At 39.1% G+C, this 23341-nt stretch overlaps 1 long non-coding RNA gene across 1 annotated transcript; it reads left to right on the top strand.

Annotated features, from left to right (window-relative positions):
* Positions 1 to 21078: 21078 nt before the first annotated feature.
* Positions 21079 to 22879, top strand: LOC111948330. The gene is made up of 2 exons (XR_002874295.1): positions 21079 to 21223; positions 22119 to 22879. It is a non-coding gene; the product is annotated as an uncharacterized LOC111948330 (long non-coding RNA).
* Positions 22880 to 23341: the final 462 nt, after the last annotated feature.

The raw sequence follows: 23341 nt of genomic DNA, 5'->3' as shown, positions 1-23341 counted from the left end.
ATCGGAATTAATGCAAGACTTTCCCGAAAAACCTCCTTTTAATTTTCACTGGTGATAACATAGTTTGAGGCTTTTTTTATGGCACTGCTGTATAATGCTTTTGTAAAGTGTTGCTGACATTTCATTGTGTGGCAGCATCAAAGCTCAGTGCAGCTTGTGATTACACGTGACAGAGAAAAAAAAGCAAAACCGTGGATTGATGACATCAGATCCCCTTTTCAATTGATTCTGAAATGGTTTTGTGGCCTTATAACATCTTTTCATGTTATAAGGCCAATGTAAATATTTTTATATTTCCATTGAAAATTCATCATATCAACTGTTATGCAAATGGTTAATTACATATGTTTCTACAGTGTTTTTCTCCCTTGATTTAAAGCCCAAAGCGTTTTACAGTGACAGTCCCATTCACACACACACACACACACCCACACACACACACACACACACACACACACACATCATTCACTCATTGATGCTGCGGACAGGAAAGATGGGAACCAAGCCTGGAATCTTTCTATCTGGGGTTGAAATCGAAGGTTGGCAGTCAGTCTGAGCAAAACATAAAATACGAACCTCTTTTGAAGTTTATTATTTACCAAAAGTCGGATCCCAACACTAAACAAACGACTGACGTAAGTGAAATGCATCACCTATGATAAGGAAAGGGAGGACATGTGATAAAAATGTCTACAATCTACAAAAGCATTTTAATAAAGCCTTGCATTGGTAGCATACACTGAGTTAGTAAAAAGCACTCAACCCAGTTTGCAAGGGACAGTGAATTCTGCCGTGAGGCAGAGCTTGATGCTGCCTCACTTCACAGCTTACAGTGTAATTGAACAGGAAATACGAAAAAAAGAGGGATTTTGATCATTATAATTATTTCAATCATACAAAAATTGTATTTGTAGCACAGATCAGTGCATGGACACATAGATTTTATCATGAGGATACATCTGATGGGGGAAAGAGAGGATTATCACGGGTGAGACAGTGTCTCAGTTGACCGTGCATCCCTTCCATAATGATCCAACAATCCATTAAAACTCTCTGACAGATTTTTAAGAAAATTAAAGGATTTTAAGCTAATTGAGATCTGAAAATATGGTAATTAGAGGACACTTGATTCCTACGCATTGAGCTCGTGACACATGCATGTCAATATATGATATGAAATCCACAATGTGTGGTGATTACACTAAACTCAAAATTTATGAAGTATATTCAGTACATATTTATTCCAAATAAAGTCAATATGTATTGTACATATGGCATATAGTATGTTTCATTGCATTAACAAATGTATGTATGTATTCAAAAAAACATACAAACAACCTACAAGAAGTCACTAATAGAACCTTTTAAGGCCAGAAATGATAAATAAAACAAAAAATGTCACTTTTAAACAGTTGGCATGTAGAATGTAGCATGAATTTTTTGTACATATCTGTAGCTAGAAATACGCGCATTATCAGGTATTGTAAAAAAGGTGTGGGATCAGACAAGATTTCTCTTCAACCTACTCCTTTTCAACCACACTGTATTACTTTACATGTCTATTTTAAACTACTGTGTTTATTTTGTGCTTGAAATGAAGAAACTGAAAAAAAACCTGAAAACTATTATCTTCTTGGATAGTCTCTGTCAAATTAAAAGGTCTTCAGCGCTGACAGCAGCCCCTGGGTCTGAAATCTTGGTCTGTCAGCAGCAGGGACTGAGGGAGTTTTCATTGTTTCTCTTTGTTTCTGTAGCTTTAGCATTGCTCCTTAAATTCTTAAAGGAATTGGTGGAGTTACCACTGTACTTTGCTACATTTTTAATAGAGGTGCAACGGAAGATGGATGACAGCTAACAAGTGCAGCATTCACTTAGAAATGCAAACACGATAGCCAAGTCACCTCTTCAAAGAAATGGAGGTGTTGCATCAAAGTATTATTATTTTGAATCAGATATGAATCAATATCAAGTGGCACTAATATTACTGAAATGTGAATCAATCCATGTCAGATTTTGCACAAGGCTTAGAATTTTCTGTTTGAAAAGACCTAGACAGCTCTAAGTGCAATAGCTTTTACTATTTGCAGCAAATACTAAATGTAAATGCACTTTTTATTATTGGGTAACCCTTGTGCTATTCTAGGCACTTTAACGTTGGGAGTTGGGTCATCTAGACCCCACTAGACAGTGCGCTGAACCTTTTTTCTTCAATTATTTGTGATCTTCACTGGTGTCCATGGATTACATGAAATCTTTCCACCTTTATTCACCTTTGTCATGGTAGGAAGAACACTTCAATGTAAGGGTGGTGTCATCTAAGAAAGCATAAGGGTTACTGAAGCAATGGCCCATTACCTGTGCTGATTGGGGGATCCTATCAATATCAGCAACACATCCACTGAAATGTAGAGCTAGAAATCAGCTGGGTACAGGTGGTAAGAAAGGTGTAAGTTGTTGGCATTGGTGCTTTTGCAAGAACTTGTCTAAATCACATTGTTACAGTGGAGAGAACAAACACACACGCGTGCACGTTCACAAGCACCTTTTTGCATGCCCATTCAGATATAATGCATGGATGTCCTCTGCGTTTCATCATCAAAGCCCTATCAGGCTCTGCAGAGTCTGAAGGGGAGAATATGAACCGGATAAAACAAATCGTTTGATGTGTGAAAGACAGACACTCCAGCTCCAAAGTACTTAAGCTTCTCCTCCCAGTGGACTGAAGGCAGGAGGGTAGAAGCGAGAAATGTGTGCTTCTGTCTTTACTGCCCTCCCCACTTCTGTTCATCATGAGCAGTTTCCAAAGCATTGCGTCATTGTTTATGCAAGGTCCCAATGTCAGCACAAGCTATGTCAATTAAATAAATAAAGTCAACATTGACAGATATTTCAAAGACGTGGTGGAGTGCCGAGACACACAGAAAAGCCAGACAGGCAATGAGTGTGAGTGAAGGAAGAACGGCGGGAAATCTGATGAGCAGGAAGGGTGCAAACGTGTCTATGTATAAATGTGGTTAACCGTGACAGAGTGGGGATCAAATTGCAATATTTCATGTCTGCCATATTTGTAACTTTATCTTATTGTTGTAAATCTGACTAAATGCTCACCAGTATTATAAAACATGAAATGCAAGTTGTTCTCTTCTTAAAAATAAAGGGTTTTGACATAATTTTGTGCCATCTTGTAATGGGAAAGAGGTGGCAGATAGTTTCTTTTTTTATTATATTTTTTATAGAAATTCGAATATTCACCAAGCTGTCATTAATTCTTTGATTGTCTGATTTGAAAAAGCCCTTTTACCTGTTTAATTTCACTTCAAAGGACAGGGGCAGTCTCATGGCGTTATAATCATTAATGTGGCTCTTTTCCCAAATCTTCAAAGATGAAAGAAACCCTTTGCTCTAATGCTAGCCGTGTACGGTAAAAAAGAAAGTAAAAAAAATGGAATTGTTGCTGGAAATAATGTGTTCAGTGGAATATTTGTCAAACAAATATTGTGTGTGCCAAAAGAACAACTTTTGTTAGGAATTGCTTGTTTTAATAAAAAGTCGTCATTTCCTAATAACAGTATTTTTTGTCTTACGGGCAATCAAACAAATTGAAAAGGAAGACAACTCACTAGCTATTTCCTTCCAGTGATTAACATGAGAGGGAAGATTAGCCTAGCTCTGAAAAATGTCTAATCAAAAGAAGTGGAAGAAGTTATTAGATGCCATAAAACAGTCATTAACAAAACAATAAAAAAGAGTAATAAAAGCATGAAAAAACAATCAAATTCCATGCTTGAAGGTTTCAGGCCTAGACACAAATCTTTCATGTTCTAACCAGTTGATTTTACTGCCCTCCCAAACATACTAAAGTCAGAAAACAAGTGGTATTTTTTTTATTCTATCTTTTGTTCAACCAACAAAACAAAATTATGCTAAATCGCTTCAAACCTAATTTTCTTTTTAATTTAGAAAATGTTTTTTAGCGTTTGATTTTTTTTCTCCGTGTTTTGTATGATTATCAGTTTTAGTTTGCAACAGGATAAAAACAACCATCAACTTTTTTTGTTTCTTTTGCACGATTTGTGCAAATCAACATTGGTTAATTTAACATTCAGAAAAGGACTTTCTGCTGTCTCTGCTCCTGAACAGACATATAGAATGTATAAGTTAGACTGAAGGATATGTTTTCCAGTTTACAATTAGAAAGCTTTGTTTTTACGGCATGCCAGTGTGTTTGTCTTTATGACACTAAAGTGAGTTTGCTTCAGTTGCTGTGTTATTTTACACATTCAGTTATTTTACTGATATTTAATGGACCGAAAAACAAACTGGGATACATTATTTTGATATTCCTTGTTATTGTTTTATTTTCTCTGTAATTCTGGTCCACTACAAATAAATAGACCTGTTACGTACAAAAAGTTAATCTGTGTTGTTTTTCCACCGTTCATGTGTGACAGTCAGTGTACTTTTCTCTAGGTTTGCGTTTTTCCCTAAAGGAACATCAACCCATGGGTGCAATTGGCACTAAAATGAGAACAAAAGCCACAAATTGTAAAAGGAAAACTGTCATAACGGAACCAGAAATCAACAGTAAGCACTGATCGGTCTGAGTCAACATTTTCTATAGCGGCAAATCTTTCCAAACAGGAATGAGCATGTTAGAAAACCACACCCCTTTCACTGAAAGCAGTCTCGGGAGAATCTGTCAATCAGATGTCTTGACCGTTCAATGCAAGACCACATACATTTTTTAAAGCATCTAATTGGCCAATTTAAAAAAAAATGTAGTAGAGCAAGAATGCCCATTCTGACAAATCGAATGACTGAGTAACAGTTATATAGTCTTTGGGATTTCAGCTTCCAGTCGAGTTCTCTTATCCAGTCTGTTTCCTTCAAAGAACAATTATAGCCATTGAATTTGATCTCCTTTAATCTATAATGTAATGGTTATCTGAAATATATCAAGTGTATCATTGAACACATTTTCTAAGATTAAAAAAAAGTGAAAAGGAGAAAAACAGGTCTGTAGTTTGTAAATCAGTGTTTGTCCGGATTTTATTAGGTTTACTTTTGCAATTTTCATTTGATTTTGGAAAAGTCCAAGTTTGTAATGATAAGTTGTTAGAGGCCTAGAGATGCCATTTATCACCTTTGACCACAGTCATCACAATTTGAATTTATTTACATTGTCATTCACATCAGAACTCAGACTGAGTTTTGGATCTTTGTGACGGGTGGATAGTTTACATTGTACAAATCTTTGAAGTCCCTCTTTTATAACGGGGGATACGTTTTAAAAATGACCTGTGTTTGACGAAATCCTCAAAGTAGGTCAACTTCTTTTATCCTTTTATCATAGACATTTTAAGACACTAAAACCCCTCACTACACACTCAATACACTTTTTCAGACAAACATGAACACTTTTACATTTTTTTGTCTCTTCTTTAAACTCTCAAAGTTCAAACTTTTGTAGAAAAATAAGTCTACAATGACAGGATAAAACCAAAGTCCTACTACCAATCGAAGATTTCTGTAAATTTGAAAAACCAAACACATTCTCTTCAGGAGACACGGCACAAAGAAGATTCTGTGACAAGCATCTACAGCCAATCGGAAAGCAGAAAACAACACAGAAGAAAATAGAAAGGATGCAAAACTGTGAGCCCACAAAAGGTCTCACCGCAAATGTATATATATATGTAATTCTTTTTGACGAAAGGAAGAGACATGGGGAAAACATGCAATGATCGGTTTCCCTTTACACCTAGCACTTGCTTTAAAAGGATGTGATGCAGACAGGTGGTGCTTATCAACAGCCATCTGGAGTCTCGTTGGCATGTGTTATGCAATGTCATGAGAAAAAGACAGGAAGGGATGTGATACTTCACAGTAAAAAGTGTTATAAAATCATTTCCAAATGAATTAGATTGTTCACATCTGGGAACAAGTCTCATTTTTTGACATCAATGGATCAATCCTGAAATGCAGAGGGGGAAAAAATTTAAAAAAGGACTTCAAATCAGATCCTACAATTTTCCTAAACACATACAAATATAAATGCCATTGCATTTTTAAGTGAACAAAGCAAACAGCTGCCAAACGTAACACCTCACAAAAAAGGTTAGTTAAACACAGGAAGGCAGACTTCTGGAACAATGTTGAGGGCTTGGTATGAACCACCTTGACCTTTGGGATCCAGTTGTCTAGGATTATGTCCTGCAATTTTGGATATCGATGCCAAGAATTTCCATACACCAGGAAAGTCTCCAGTGGCACCAGGAAAAGCCACAGACACATTACTAGTCACCTTTGAGACTCTTACTTTTCTTTTCAACATGAAGCAATCTTGGATGAAAACAATATTTTTACGCATAAATAAAAATATCTGTTTTCAAAAAGATACCAAATTTAGCTGCAGAGATCCATTTTTAATCCAGTCCCAAACTATTTAGGGTGTGCTGACACTTACACCAAATTTAAGTCTGGTATGTAAAGACCTCACGGATCTGGTGCAAGTTTCTGGAAATGTCACAACTGAAACCAGATCATTTTCATTTCCAGAGCAACTCTTCTCATTGATTCTACTTTATTTATTTCTTTATTTATTTGCGTCAGCAGTTCAGGGGGTAAGTGCATGTCAGTATCAGCGGGGTATGGCTAGCGAGTAGAGGAAGCAGTTTCAAGCCAAAGGAAAAGCTGTGTAAAATCGATGCTAGCTTCAGATTTAGCAAAACCACCAGTTCCTCACTACCCTGTGAATGAATGCTGACCACAAAGTGACTTCAGGGCATTTCCGCTGAAAAACCCACATCTGCCTCCTTGACCAAATTAAACAGGAAATATGTTGAGCCTGTGCCTCATCAGGCCATGTCATGTAGTTGAATTTCATGCATATAACTCTTTTTGAAGTTTTCCCTTAGTCAATTCTGTATGATAAAAAAGTTCCAGATGTTCCATGCACAATCTTCACCTTTTGCTTTGAGTGAAAACTGTTACTTACTATTAATACACTTTTTTAATGAACTTGTGATAATTCAGCTCTTTGTCGGCAGGTCCTTACTTACAAAAACAAAAAAAAAATAATAAATCAAATTTGTAAATCTAATGTAAAAAAAAACAACAACAACACAATCTACCACTTTTGTCTTTCGTCAGATCATTTTAAAAGCATTAACAGTATTTTCAGAGAATAGAGTATGTTATATTTTGGTAAAGGACATATAATCACCACCATATAATTATATGGTTATATAATGATATAATTATGTGCGTGAATCAGAGACTGCTTGGGAAAGAAAAAAATCTTTGAAGTTCGATAATGCATTGCTATATATTTATACTACATTTATATAAAAAAAAGTAAGAAAGACACTCCAAAATATCTATGAGATTAAACTTAAAAATAGTAACCCAGTGATATGTCCTCCAGTAAATTTAAAATGGTCTCCAAGGTGAGATCAAACGCAAAGGGGCTGTAATGAAGAGTTCACAATTTTTTATGGCAGAAACTAAAAATACAAAATAAGTTCATTAAAATTTTGCCACTATGCTGTAACTTCAATTCCAATCCTTAGTGGTTCAGTGCTTAACCTCTTGAAACGTGGCGTCCACAAACAAGGACATCACATTGCTGTTTTTTTTACCACTGTAGTGAACTCTGATTACCTGGGGCCCTGTGACTACGAAATTAAGAAAAGGCATATCGAACAAGAGCTCAGATCTCGAAAAGTTAATGGATAATTTTGTGTTAGGCTAATGCTACATACACACGAATATGTGATGTGACAACACTCCCAAACACACTGCACGGGTAACAAAGGAGTGGCTCTGCCAGAAGAATTGCAAGGTCCTAGAGTGGTCTAGCCAGTCTCCAGATCTCAGCCCCATAGAAAATCTTTGAAAGGAGTTGAAAGTGCGTGCTGCCCAGCAACAGTTCTTAAACATCACTGCTCTAGAGGAGATGTGCAGAAAGGAATGGGCCAAAATACAAGAAACAGTTTGTGAAAACTTTGTGAAGACTTCAAGGAAACGTATGACTGCTGTCATTTCTAACAAAGGGCATATAACAAAGTATTGAGTTGAGCTTTTGTTATTGATCAAATACTTATTATCCACCATAATTTACAAATAAATTATTTAAAGATCAGATAATGTGATTTTCTAGATTTAATTTTTTTCTCATTTTGTCTTTCATAGTTAAGTTATACCTATGATAAAAATTACAGGCCTCTCTCATCATTTTAAGTGGGAAAACTTGCACAATTGGTGGCTTACTAAATATGTTTTGCCCTACGGTATATGAAAGATGTGGTGTCATATAATTCTGGACGGGTACAAACCACAATTATTATATTTTCCAACATGATCACTTTTCATGTATTAAAAAGATGCTACCTATACGTCACTACCAAATCTGAGTCCCTGATTGGTCAACTGGTTTAATTTTCAGGGTGCAATAAATGGCCGTGTGTTTTGTACGTAAAGCCTGAAAATGGAGCTAAAGTCTTGCGAAGCGATGCGTACAGGCCAGAGTTTTGAATCTGGAAGCCAGCAATTCATATGTTGTTGCACAACTGTAAAAACCAAAAAGGGTAAACTGGTGAGATCCCTCAAAATATGCAGTGTGCAGGACATGAGGTAAAAATACATGACATATGACTTTTCACAACAACAATAAGACATCATTGCTGTACTGTACATGTGCTTTTATTTAACTGCATAATGCTAGGCGCAGACAAAGGGGTGCGCCGTTTTCATCGTATTGATTGAATTGAACTTAAGGGGAGAGGTGCAATGAGCAAGGCTGACAGGAGGGCAAACTACCAGAAAAAATAGAAGCTAGTGATAAACTCTGAAACCCAGAACAGGCACACTCATGTGAGAGATGAATAATCTTTTTTGTGAATCTCTTTGATAACCAGTGCCTGATCATGGAACATGAATGTATTGGTGGTTCTCTCACTATTTAAAATAATATCTAAAGCAAATTGTGTGGTTACTTTGAAATCAAATATGAATGCTATTTGAAGGATATGTGCTGTTCAAACCATACTTTTCTCCATGTACACACGGTGCATAAAAATAACTTAAGCAGAACATGAGGTTGATCCTGTCAGAAACATTTCAACATACCAATTACAACATAAAACGAGACAGAAGGAGCATCATGTGCCACTGCATCTTCACAGAGATGTCGTACTGTCCTGTTTTACCTTTTCAAGCAAGTCAGGTACAAAACAAAATATTCAACTGTTGAGTGGGATGATCCACGCTGCAGAGCATCTCAGAGGTCGTATGGAAAGGGAAGTTTTAACTATATCAGACCTCTCCACTATGTTTTAAAGGGCCTATATCAAGCTTTTCGTAAGCCTTTCAGACTAAACTATATCCATATATACAATGTATTACCTTCGGCACGCTAAAGAACAAATTATTTATGAAATATGAGTTATGTTCATGAACTCTTTTCTTATTCAGAAGTAACACGACTCGATCTCTAAGGCACCGCCTTTTGTTCCTTGTGGGTACCCCCCATTTCATGACGTCAACCTAGAGTCGGCCTCGGCAGCGTGTCTGCGTATCTCCTACGAGGGGTTATGCATACCATTTATCTGCCTTTGGTAGCCCCGGCGTTTCTTCCATCATAGACAGAACGGTGATGGCTACTGGTTTCATTTTGCTGTGAAATTCTCTCACAAAATTTAGACAACACCATGAGATGAACATTTCAGGATTTATGGAAATGTTGAGAACAATGTACAATGTTCTGATAACAAATGTGTGTATTCTCTTTGAAGCTTCAATCTACGTATCAAAAATGCTCTTTGCTTCCATGCGGATCATTTTCCTGAAGACACACACACCATTGCGTCTTTCCTTAATAATCCATGTTAAACCATGTCTTGTAATTCGTCACACGCTTTCTTTGCACCACTACCAGGAAATCGTTTGCTCCTTTTTTTTGCAGCATCTTCTCAATATCATCCATCTTCTTGCACCACTCTGGGAAACGTTTAGGATCCACCCCAAAATGTTGTTCAGATTCCTCACCAGAATAGTCTTTGGCATGTGTCAACGCGCAAAGTTTAAGTTCTAAATGGAATGAGCTTATCTTGGCCATTGCTATGCTGGCTCATCGCACAAATACCACAGACTCCTAGCATTTGTATGATTGTGCATAACCTGGGGGGTATCTTAAAAGAGCCCGCCCACTAGAGACCAGCCACTGTTTGCTCCGCTGGGAGAAGTGGGTGTGTGTGTTAGCTTGGGGGCGGTGCTGGCAGTGCAGAATCTTTTGGGAAGAGGCTGTTCTCACTTATCTACGTCACATTGTGAGAACCCACTTGTTTTCATGGGTTGGAAGGGGCTGATGCTCAGAGTGTAGGTTAAAGGAATACACAGAAATGCGTGGATGGATCAACAAACCTCCTTGGGGTTGTTTATAGTGGAGAATGAACATTGTAATGAACTTAAAAGACGAAAAAAGTTGATTTTGCATGATATAGGCCCCTTAAACATCAAAACAACTCAGTATGGCTTTTTCATGTTTTATTTCTAGTTTGGTTGATAGGATGTAGATGACTTTGACACAGTAGGTCAGTTTTGTATGTCAGCTTGTTCATACTGGTCTTTGGAGAAAGTGGACATTGCGCTGGGTTTGTTACCAGCAGAGTATGGCTTTGATCCCAGTTATAATCTGCCTGTGTCAGGAATGGGATCTTGGATAAAAACCAATATGTGGTTCATGATGCTGTGTCCTTACAAAAACGATGGGAAGCAGTCGAAAGATGTCTTCTACTTCTGGTTTCTGACATAATATTTAATTTATTCAGCTGCCTGTCCAGGAGAAACTCTAGTAAAGTTGTAGAAGCGTATTGCTTATAATTAATATTCCCTCTGGATCTTTTGGTTTGTAGAGTTAAAAAGTTAATCTTGTATTTTCATGAGCCTTATTTACATTTCAGTGTCTAGTATACAGGGATGGACAAGGGCTTATACTGATAAGAAAGAGTCTTTTTGTCTTTCTTCTCATCGGATTTTTAATTTGATCACCCATTTTCTGTCAGTGTGTTCTGAGGGAAGTTATCTCCTTTATGCTGATGACCCAGGTTGGCTCATTTATCCTGTTCAGGAAGCAAGAGATTGATTGTGCCTGTGCCGTCGCTGTAATTATACTGTCATCACTTAATCAACCTTATTGGATTTCCTCAAGCGGCCACAGTCCCGCTAGCTGAAGCTGGGAGGAAGATTGACATTTTTGGATAGAAAGTGAATACCAAGGAATAAAGAGAAGCAAAACTGAGTGTGCCAAAAAAACAGAATGAGCACATTTAGGCTCGAGTAAAAGAAGAAGGAAGCAAGGAGATCAATATTAAAACATGTTGACTAAGTTATGATGTGAGTCTCACTGTGATGTCGAGCGTGGGTGTGAGGACCATTAAGTGGACCAGACAGGGTCAAAGAGAGCTTTGGCAGGTGGGAGGGTGGGAGTGGAGAATCCATGTGATTGTTTCCAGACCACTGCCATCTGAGAGAAAGTAACAAATGGTTTGGGTGTCACTGTAAGTAAAAGTTAAATAATTCATTTGTCTCTGGTGCGGGGTGCAAAGGGCTCCTTTGAGAAGCAGGGCACAGATGGTCATCTGAGAGAAAGTAAGACACTCCCATACCTTACTACATGCAGGCATCCACACATACACTCTCAGAAGAGAGGCTGGCTCATCACCTGGGTGTACACCATATGCTACAGTGCCTGACAACCTGCTCTCTCGACTCATGCTGAGAAATGCACACAAACACACACAAACAAGCTTTTGCACAAATGTAAATCGATCCATTTTTACTGAGTCGATAAAAAGGACTTGTTTTGCATAGTAATAAGCAAGATTAAAAAAATTAAAAAAAACTTGGAATTTGTTATCAAAGGTAGTAAACAAACAAGTAAAGCCAAAGTAAAAAAAAAAAAAAAGGAAAAACTTCCACAAATTATCTACTTGCATACTGGGTTCAGGAGAGTAAACTGTATTTTTAATCAAGCTGTGTGAAGTAACCTGTCGTATAATGCTTCTTGTTTTAGAATTTTTATTCTGATAAAGCCCAATACAAGCTATATAATCTGCCCATAGCATTAAACGATGCTGGAGGCTCCAGCCACCTAAGCTGAGCATCCCACCATTTTGAAAGGACACATTCCTTTTCCCCAGCCACTAAAGCAGCAGCCTAGCTTTCATGCAATTACTGTACTGACTTCACTGTTATTAGTTCTCCTTCTGTGCCCGGCTTCATTTTTTTCCTCTCCCTGTGAAGTTGATTACTTCAAGGTATTAAAGATGTAATGTAAGTTGTGCAGCTCACAGGCACTTTGCTGATCTTTGGTTTCATGTGATATCTGAGGGGATTTACACATTTCCATTATCAGGAAGGAGAGCATAGAATTTAATTCTGGACATTCAACCAAAGTTCTCTGAGATGTAATCTTGTCACCGTTTACACTGTGAAGTACAAGGATGCTGACAAAGCCTAAAAGCAGAAGTGATTAATAAAAGTGGCTAAACGAGGGTAATAAGACATCAGTGGTTGACAGGAAAATATTTAATTAAGCAGGAATAAGAGTAGAAGGGCAAGTGAATGCATGAGTCAACTAGCCTGGGCCACATACTAATAGAACAGACTCCACATGACAGGCACCATTACCCTGTGCATCCCAGCAGCAAAAGAGAGGGCAGAGGACCTGAAGAGAGGCATGGAGGGAAGGAAAAACGTGGTGCATGAAGAACCAAGGGGGGAGATTGACAAAGGAAACTCTGCTGGGCTGTTGCTGATTTACCACAAATATAAACTGACACAGTAAGATGAAAAATTCACATCACATTTTTTATTTATCGATATAGACATAAAGAAAAATAAAAATATGATGGACATTAGACACCATGTAACCTGATCACAGGTAATTAGTTCTATGATGTTGCGGTTTGTTATTGTACAGGGTGGGAAAGGCTTTGGGAGTCTGTCTATGGAGCAGTTCGTGGAGAGCAGCCTGCTGCCGAAGAAGCTCTTCTGTGCTGCAATGGTGGTGTGCAGTAAATGACAGACATCATCCGAGGTGGCGAGCAGTTTTCCTAGTGCTATTCTTTCTGCAACCACCACAACTGACTCAAGCTCCAGTCTCACTGCAGAGCTGACACGCTCGATCAGTCTGTCAGCGTCCCTCCTCTTGATGTTTCTTCCCCAGCACATAAGAGAGACCATTGGCAACGACAGACTTCTAAACAGCTGCTGCAGTTTCCTGCATAGTTTGAAGGCTGCCAGCCACCTCAGGAAGTCCATGCTAGTCAGCTTCTATCACTATAAGTACATGTGGTTCACAGACCAGTCCAGTTTGTCTTCAAGCTGCAGACCAAGGTTGTAAGAGGACACAACCTTCACCTTCTCTATGAGCAAAAGCTGTCTTGGTTATTTCTTCCAGTATCATCACGTTGGCCCTTGTAATCAAAAGATCTGATGTGCAGTGCCATCCTTCAATTTGCCAAAGTGTGGTCTGTTGGTGAGTTTCTTGTCCTGGTTAATTAGCCCAGTGGAGAGTGGGACTGGGAGAACCACCTTCATCTGGTGAGCTTTGTGTGGAAGCCAAATCTCGGTCAACCTTAAAGCCACTCTGGGGTGAGGAGACCCTCTCAGCCTTGTGCTTGCAGTCTGATGGTCGAGAAACAGACAACTTTTTTCTTTTTTAATCCAAAGTAATATTTTTAACAGTTTAACTGAATTGTGTTCTTTAGATTTCAATATTTCTCTCAAACAGCTCTGAGGCATTACTTTTCTCATCCTCAAACTTTCCCTAACAGACACAATCTTTCACTTGCATTCTTGAATTTTGCCCATATATAGTTTATGTTCATGTTAATCTTGTAATAAATATAAAAACAGCAGTCTTTTAGTTTTATTTGCTCCCTACAAAAGATCATTTATAGCCTAAAGCGGTAAAATTCCTAGTGAAACTTGCTCTTTTTATGAATATAAAATTCATAAATCAAAAGACAAATTATTAAATGTACATTTCTTAAATGGAATAACATCTACTAAAGACAATTCCTGGCTTGAGTTCGACATCTTCCAAAGCTACACGCCACTTTCTCCCTTTTTCCACCATTTCCCCACAGGAAATGGTGCTCAGCTTGTCGTACCTCTGGCCGTGTGATGTAAACCTCCAGCAGCAATGTGGTCTTCATAAGGTGAGAGGTAAAGGCCAGAGGTCTAAAGTCATTCGGTTTTTCTATTGTGTCCTTTCTTGGGGAGATGAACTAGTATCTTCAGGTGCAGGCTCAGGTTCTCTGAGCTTGGCAGTGCAGACCTTAGGCAGCCTGGTTTATTCCTTGGACCCGCTGCTTTCTTAACATGGAGTCTCTTAAGTTCTCTGCTAACTTGTTTAGCAGAGTTCAAGTCAACAGAAGAAGAGTGAGCTCTAGAAAGGAGAGTTGTGCCTGTAGGTGCTGGGGTGGGGGGTCAGGGGACATATGATGGCTCTGTGAGGTGAACAGCGATTTAACATGGATGGATTTATCTACTGCTATGTATTTATTGTGTTTATAATTTACTTTATCCTTCAGCACTACTCGTTTTTAAACACATAAGTGTTTTTAAAAAATACCAAGGCTATGTTCAGATAAAAAAATTACTGATAGATAGAGTTTGTTCAAATATGTCACTATACATAATGAGAAACTTAGCACAGCGTCCTGCGGCACTTCAAACGCAACAGCACTCTTAATACCTTCTCTACTCTTGAGATAAATAATCCTAAACACAAACTGAACAGCACACAGACAGTTATTTAGTGCAGATTTAGCAGAGCCCTTCAAAAGGGAAATGAACAACCACATCAAGAGTGCATGACACGCTGCAGAAAAACCTGCTCTTTATGCAAGGACTCAGCTGAGTGTCAAAGATAAGATTCCATAATGGCTAATAATGTGGCTCTTTTAGGACTTTGAAGATAGATTGCTTAAAAAAAGAGTGAAAAAATGTTTTATCTGATCATGTCCACCTGTGTGGAAGTATCATGACTTGAAAACTTGTCTTGTGGTTTTAATATTTTCTAGTTTTGGTGACGCTAGAATTGATATAATATTTTCTCTGACAGGAATATCATTTGAAAATACAAATACAAAACATATATTTATGTTTTCAATAGTGATCTTTATTGTCGTATTCTATCCAGGCATTGTAGTTGTTTTAATTGATATTTCAGTCAGACAACTCTTGCAGAAGAACATTTATTTCACAACATCTTTAGGATGACATTCACAATTTGATTCACAACTTCGTTTTGGCATAAGGCTCCGTTCAATTCCTTGAGACAATTATTTTTCCATACACTTTCGGGTAACAACCCCCGTAACGGAGCCCACAGGTGGAAGCCGGGGAGGAGGGAGGGGCAAAGAATGAGCGCTGAAGGTAAGAGAGAATGAACAATTGTACACCTGACTTAAATAGGACGCTAAGCAGGTGGGTTAATTAACAGACCCGCCCTAGGGGAGTAACCTGCAATTCTGCCGAGTATCTGACCGAAATGCGACGAGTCGCTATTTTCAAACCATTACAGGCACTTCAGGCAATAGAAGAGCCTCAGTGTAATCTCAGCCACAAGATTCTGTGCAAAAGGCTAAGGATGGGACCTTTGGACGTAGACCCCCCCAAAGAAATCGAATGCTTAAACGTCACAGGCAACACGTCTGCCAAACCTGGTGGCCTGCATGCTGAGGCACAAAAGAGGCTACAGCATGAAAACGACTGCCTAAAGTCGTTTTAGAAATTACAGTTGAAGGCCTGCACACACCAGAGGTAACACTCCATGTGTCATCCTTTCACACTCGCTACTGGACATTGTCAAACATTTTCTTTTTTTGTTTTCTCTCTGGGCTATTTTTTAAAATAAATTGAATTGTAGATGGGAATTTAGAGCTAACCTCTATAAAAATGTCAAATTGTTTAGTTTAATTACATGTTTTTTGGGAAAATATTACTAACTAACAGTGTAAGGACTCTACAAAAAATAAAAATAAAAATGTGAAAACTGTTTTAACTGGGAAGTTAACTTATTTTTTGCTCTTTATCTGATGACTGCAGACATCTTTGAGCCTGGTTACTTTAGAAAGAGGGACAGCCACTGCATCACATCAGATTCTTTATGTTGTTCCAAAAACTTAAAAAAATATATTTAAAAAAAGTTGCTGATCATCTCACTGAAAACAGTTTCTAGGGTGCAAAAAACATTCTGGCAAAACACTGCACACATGCAGGATGCAAGCCAATAGCTGCGGTTCCATGTGCAAAATATCTTTGATATCTTTGATCGGGTCAAAGATTGGATTAGGATTGAACTGCGTACGTGGGCCCACAAAAACTTTATCCGATTACAACAATTGTTTGTAAACGCCACGCTACCGATCTGATTAAATCATTTTTACATGTGCAGAACTTTCTAAAATACCGGAAGCGGTTGTAGAAAAAGAAATAGCGAGCTCTGTTGTAAACAAACAAAGCAGCGGCATAGAGCGACGTGATCTTCTAAATGTGCTTTTATTATTGTTATGATTATTATTAAGAGCCTGTTCGCTCTTAATTTTATCAATCCATGCGGCCACTGCTCTATTCTTGGCTGTATGAACCTGAAAGAAGGATTAGGATTAGGTTAGTACATGCCAACAACATTTAGCTTTGGATGCACTTAAAATCCATGCAGTCAATGCCGCAATGGCTGCACGGAAATCTAGGAATGACATCAGAATTGATTTTGTCTGGACACAATTGGTTACACTAATCTATGTAATTATTAGCGCGGTTTCTCAGAACTGTACGGAATATCATTTCTGCATTCAAAAGCCCCCTCGCTAGCACAGAGCATCCGGCAGGTCCTGTTTACATGCACCACGATCGGATCAACAATCAACATAACCCACCCATCTCGATCGGAAGGAGATTTAGATCTGAATGAGTCTGATCGGGTCAGAGTATTCCGAAAGGTGTGTTTACATGAAGCACTTTTACTCTGATCAGTTATTCCGATTACTTTACTTTTGTCCTTGTAACCGCAGCTAAAGATGCGCTAGCCAAAATACCAAAGAAAGCTAATGCTGGTAATTCACATCTAAAAATAAGGAAATTATGTAGGTACTGTATTTTGTAAAGTTGATGCATTGCAGCTCATAATCAAACACATAAAATTGCTGCTCCTCAAAAATGAATAGCAAGTATTTAATCATCGGTGTCAATGGATTGAAAGGGTAAATTAAAGGACCCAATTTATTTGTCTTTTTGCCAGTCATTCCAGTCATTTCCAGTATTCCAGTCATTTTACTTTGGTCTAAAACATTGCCAGTTCGACTTCTTACTTTGCCTTCCATGCTTGAGTTATTATGGAAGAAATCCAGCAAACGACTTCCCACTTTAAAGGTAAACAAACTAAACAGGAAAAGCTTTAAAAGTCTTTCTCATGAACTTGTATATCAAAATGTAAAGTTAAAGAAAGGTTGCCAGAAAGTGAGGTGACGGTGGCTCAAGAGCTACAGCGCTGTCAATTAAAAAGTAATTGCTCCAGTTCCTTGCCATGTCAGTTTCTTTTCTTCTCTGACTTCTCTTTCATGGACTTCAGACATGAAAGATTTGGCAAAACTACATTTATATAAAGAAATTACATTTATTGTAATACTCTTTTTCTAAAACCAGTTGTTTTAAAATGTAATGACTGGGAAGTCAGCCCCAACCTTGCTTATTCTTGAAAAAAAGCTTGGACCCTAATGTAAAGATGTATGGACAGATGCCTAGCAGCCAGAGTGCAGATGGTGTAGTACAACAAAGAGCAGCTTCACCTTGATTGGTCCTCTCAGATGACTGCTCTCTAAAGATTTTTAAGTCGATTTACATCAAATTTACTGAACCACTTATTTGTCCTCTACACTTTTATTTTCGATTCCTTCCCCTTAACACGTTCTATTATTTAATGTGGAATTTCCCAAGAAAGGGGATCTGTGAGCGAAGAGCATGCGACTTTACTCCACAAGCACCTTTTTTTGAATCAGACAATGTGAATGAAGCCATGACTTTTTTTCCTTGGCTCTTGATTGTTCTTTTTTTCCCACCGTCAGTTTTATGCGACATGAATCGTCATGAAAATTCACCTGCTCTCATATTTCTTTCACCTCTTTTAAACCTTTGACATTTCTTGCACTAGCAGACAGGATCTCCATGGTGACAAAGAAAAATTATAGGTACTGGGATGGTAGAGGGATGGCAAAGGGGGGAAAGAGGTGTCAAAGTCATGCAATCAGCAGTGACAGCCAATCACTAGAGAGTTTTTAAAAAGAAATCAGGCTCTATACGTGAAGGAGACATTAAGGAAGAGTGACAGATGACTTAGGTAACATAAGGAGGATTAGAAAAAATGCAAAGAGGATATGATCACAGAGGAATGAGAAGAATAGCCAGATGAGCATGAAAGAGAAGGTAACAAAGCTAGTCAGTAGGATGTGTTTGAATACACCTTCAGATGAATCTCATAGAGGCTGGGACACACACAAGAGAATGGGTTGGTGGTTGGCAGAAGAGTGAGAGCAAGGTGAGTGTACAAGATTGATTGGTAATTTGGTGAAGCAATAAAGAGTGAGAGAGAGTTGTAAAGAAGATGGAATATAAACTCCCAGATGCCAGGTATTTTTTCTACCAGGAGGTGAGACGACAGAACTCTAATGATATTCCTTAGGGGTGGGTGGCACTAATCTTATCAAACATATATACCCACAACCCCTCCCACACACACAAGATTGTGGCAGAGTTAAAGCAAATCTTTGCAGTCCTGCTTTGGCTAAATGCAGAATTTTACATTTTTAAAACTGTATTATAAAATGGAAAGGGTTTAGAGTGTATATATATATATATATATATATATATATATATATATATATATATATAAGGGTATATTTTTTATCAGAGAAAATTATAAAAAAAAAGAAAAAGAAAAAATCTTTCATCCTTATGGTGCCTCTGTCAGTCTCCTCCCCATCTCCTCTCCGCTTGGTTTCTGATTCATCACAGCTGCGACCACTTACCCCGTCTCACCGCTTGCCTTCTTAAGGAGCTCCTGGATCAGTATTCATCGCCAGTCCGTTGCCCCTGATGGTGCATATTTGGTCTTCAAGTCTCGTTCTAGTTTACTATCTTGTTTTAAGCCTGCGCTTAATACTTTGTACTCACCTGTCTCCAGGAATCCATAGCCAGGAGTGGTCGCCTGAATCAGCTTCTGTCCGGAAAACACATCCTGTCTGCTCCACCCAGTCACACCACGAGCCTCTGCCGTTCCGCCTACCTCACGGACCTCCATCAGCGCTGCCGTCTCCAAATCCTGCAGACGAATCCACTAGTGACGCCACAGGACTCTGTCTCTCGCATTGTGGATCTCACGGAACCTGCCTACTCTCTAACTTACCTGATTATTAAATCCACTTACTCTCCATGCCAGTTCTCAGCTGTGTCTTTTTCCAGGTTTCAGCGGCTGGGTCTTTGTTGTTCTGTAGCCATGACACGCGTGTGGTTTCTCATCTAAGCTTGGGTCCTCTACCAGAGGCCTGGGAGTATGAGGGTCCTGCAGTATCTTAGCTGTTCCTAGCACTGCACTTTTCTGGACTGAGATGTCTGAGGTCTTTACAGGTGTCTGCTGGAATTTTTTATTATATATATATATATATATATATATATATATATATATATATATATATATATATATATATATATATATATATATATATAAAGTGTGTGTGTGTGTTTTGACAATTCTGATTTTCTTAACAAAATCTCAAAAAGTTGGCCTCCTGTTCTTCTAATTTTTTCATTTACAAGAAGAAGTACACAACAAATGGGTCCAAGTATGGGAAGATTTTGGGAAAGAGACTATTTCCATCAGAGAATGCATTAGGGATGAAACATGGCTGGATTTTCCAGTAACAAAAATGTCATTGCAAACAAAAATAAATCATAGAAAAGTTTTAGGTTCCATTATTATTCACCCAATACTTATAACTTCACTAATATATAAATACATTTTTTTTAAAAAACTCTATAATGTGGTTTCTTGGATTTTTGTTTACATTCTTCTTCTTACAGTCAAAGTGTACCCAGGAGGAACTATACAGACCTTTTACATCTTTTCAAGTTAATCAAATTGCAGAATTGGCGGACAATTTTTTTTGTCTCAATGAACGTTCTTTGTATCAACAGATCATTTGTAACACCTGCAAATGATGTTGAAACAGGCAACAAATTCTTCCCTCTTTCTCCGTATGAAATCATGTGGAGTGGCGGGTCTTAAACTTAGCTCCAGCAATGCTGCAAAAAAACTTTTAAAAACTGAAGCAATTTAAGTGCTAAGTCAGAAAACAATTACAAAACCAAGGTTGTTAATGTAAAAGAGACTAATTTTTTGGTAGCCTTACACCAAGCGTGATATGCAGCAAGATGCTACACTTTTTTTGTTTTTTTCTATTTTAGAAAGTTTGATGTAGAAATAACAAACACATATAGATACATGATGCTGTCAGGAAAAAAAATAAAAAGCTCATAAGGAAGTATAATTTAGGAAACTGCACCTTTCTTGCAAAATACAGTCAAAATCAATGCAAAAAAAAAGAAAATTATGCACACCAATCCAACCGACAAGTGGGCCACGTGAGGAGGTAAGTTCAGCAGTACACATGTGTATGCTATGTGAAACAGGCCTTAGTCTGCATTGATGGTTTTAATGAGCATTTCAGCACTTTCAGGCATGCCCATTTTTCTACTAATTGGTTGCAAAATGCCTCTAGTTGTCTCCTTATAGTTTCACTGTGCAACTTGCAGGTTTCCTGATAGGGAAGAGTAATTCTGATTACCCACTAAATGACACAAGTAGACAAAAAAACAAAAAGCTTAAGTAGAGCTTTCTGGGGAGACATGGATGCTGAAGGCCAAGGTGTTTCCTTGGATGCAGCTGCGGGGGGGGGGACATCCGTCTCCCCGCGTCTGCCCCTGTGTTTCGGCTTCCGGCTCGTTGCGCGTCTTCGGATCCGCGGCTCTCGTGTCGCGTGCCTGCGTGTCGCGTTGCGTGTCTACGGAGCAGTGTCCTGCCTCAGTCGGGTTGTCTGTGGCGATCGATCGGGAGATGTCTCGGCGTTTTTGGGTGCCGTAGTCGCCGGAATGCTTGGTGAGCGGCGTGCGTTGGCTTCGGCTTCTGTGCTGTGTTTTCTTCCGGGTTTTCCTGCTGTCGCTGTCGTCTGTGACGTCACGCTCCTAAGGACCCTGGGACTTGCAGTTCTCTATAAGGCACAGTGCGTTTTCAGACTCTGGTCCGGTTTCTGCTGTCTGGGCCATTATTCAGTGGCGGCTATTTGTTTTGCTTTCTTTGAAGCTGTGTACAATTGCTAGTTGACCTGTATTTGGATGGGTTGGTTTATTGGTAGGTCTCTTTAGTGTGAGGGGGAGAGGAGGTAAAGTAGCGAATGTTCCCCTGGCTTTCGGCGGAACTAAATTCTGCCCCGTTGTGTGTGCGTCTGTCAGTTTGCGCATGGCCTGTCCACTCACGCACACTGGTGTTTTGTTTTGTTTTTTGTGTTTTTTGGCGTTCTGGTTGTGTGTTCTTTGGTTGTTTGGGGATTTGTCGTGGGGGGGTTAATGATGGGCTTTTCCCAGGGGCCGTTTCTGTTTTGGATCGGCACTAAGGTGACACCCGGACGTTCATGTCGACGCGATTGTGTGGGAACTGTCGCGCCTCGGTTCCTCCGCTTTGATTTTGGCATCGGCGGCTTTTTTCCTCGTGTTCCTTCTGATTTTCGTTTTCGCTCGGCTGACTATGCCATCTCTATAAGTTGTTCTGTCAGACACTCGTTTTGGATTTCGGTTCCGCTTTATTCAAGGAAGACGGATGGGTCTCCGCCATCCGGATCATTTGTTTCTGCTCGGATCTTGGTTTTGATGCGCGCCTCTCTGTCCCTATGTAATCTTCGTGTTGTGCTGCCCGTCGTTCATCCTGTCTTTGGAGTATCCGGACATCCTTGGTTACTTCATTTCAGTGGTCTGTGCTTTGTTTCCACCTATTCCAGCACCTCTATTATCGGATGCAAGAATCAAATCCGGCCGAGCCGCACTCCGTTGCTACGTGCGATGTTGACCTTCCTCATCTACAATCTCCTTGGTTCTCGGTTATACTTCCCAGTGCCTGCTCCTCCGTGACCTTCCGCAGGTGCGTCCCTTTGGAACTTTTGAAAGTTACTTCTCTTACCACTGGTGTACATAAAATTTGGTGTTAAGTTTTTGTGCAGGTTCTGTATTTCACTGTCACTTCTCTGTTGGAATTTTTGATTATGGTGGTTTCCATTGTGCGATGACTCCACAATGGGACTTTTTCTTAACTTCTACCGAATTTCGCTTCTCAGTATTGTTCTTTTAAAAGCAGTGTTATTCCATTTTGTCTCAAGCATTTTAAAACTGATCAGTTTCTGGGTTATTTGTATGTTCTTTGCCAAGACTAATACTGGTTTTGTCTTTATCTATGCATCGCATCCTGAGCCTGCGAACGCCTACTCCCCGGTCAGCTGCTCCATTTCTGCCGATTGTCACCCCTGCATTCCCTGGTCTGGTGCTGCAACGATGACTGCTCAACGCACCTATTGCTGCACTGAAAGTGAAGAGGTGGTGGACCTCCTCTGCGTTCCAAGGACATTTCTGGCTTGAATCAATCTATGTCAGCGGCGGAATGAGTGTGAAATTCTTGGATTATAAATGTTGAAAGAAAATTATTTGTCAGGTGGAAGCCTAAAAAATTAAGGATGTTCTGGGTTTGTATTGGTATGCGATGGAGCTACAAAATTGGTTCGTAAGTTCATTTATATGTTAGTGTAATGGAACTCGACTTCATGGAGGTTTGAGGGCGTTTAATTGGTATGCCAAATGGGAGAACTTTGTGGCCGTTAGGCTCGTTGTGGAATTGTCGTTGGGAGTTCGTAATAATGGAAGTTACTAAGCCTGCGTGAGTAGCATGCCTAATGGATGTTGTGGCGTCGAGCCCGTCATAGTGTGATGGCAGCTTAGATTAATGGATGTTACTGAGCTTGTGTGAATATTATGCCAGATGAAATGTTTATGGCCGTTAACCCCGTCATAGTATGAGATGGAAGCTTCGTATATGGGGTTATTTCAGCATGGCATAGAATGTCATGTATTGGATGTAAGTTTGTGTCATCCTAGGGTCGTTCATGGCGGCTAAAATTGTAGTTCCGCACAGCGTTTTGCGGACGTGGGCTTTACGTTCTAAAATCAGGTATGA

The sequence above is a fragment of the Oryzias latipes genome, chromosome 1 (genome assembly GCF_002234675.1).
Source record: "Oryzias latipes chromosome 1, ASM223467v1".
NCBI classification, from domain to species: domain Eukaryota; kingdom Metazoa; phylum Chordata; class Actinopteri; order Beloniformes; family Adrianichthyidae; genus Oryzias; species Oryzias latipes.
This window is presented reverse-complemented; position numbering and strand designations above follow the sequence as displayed.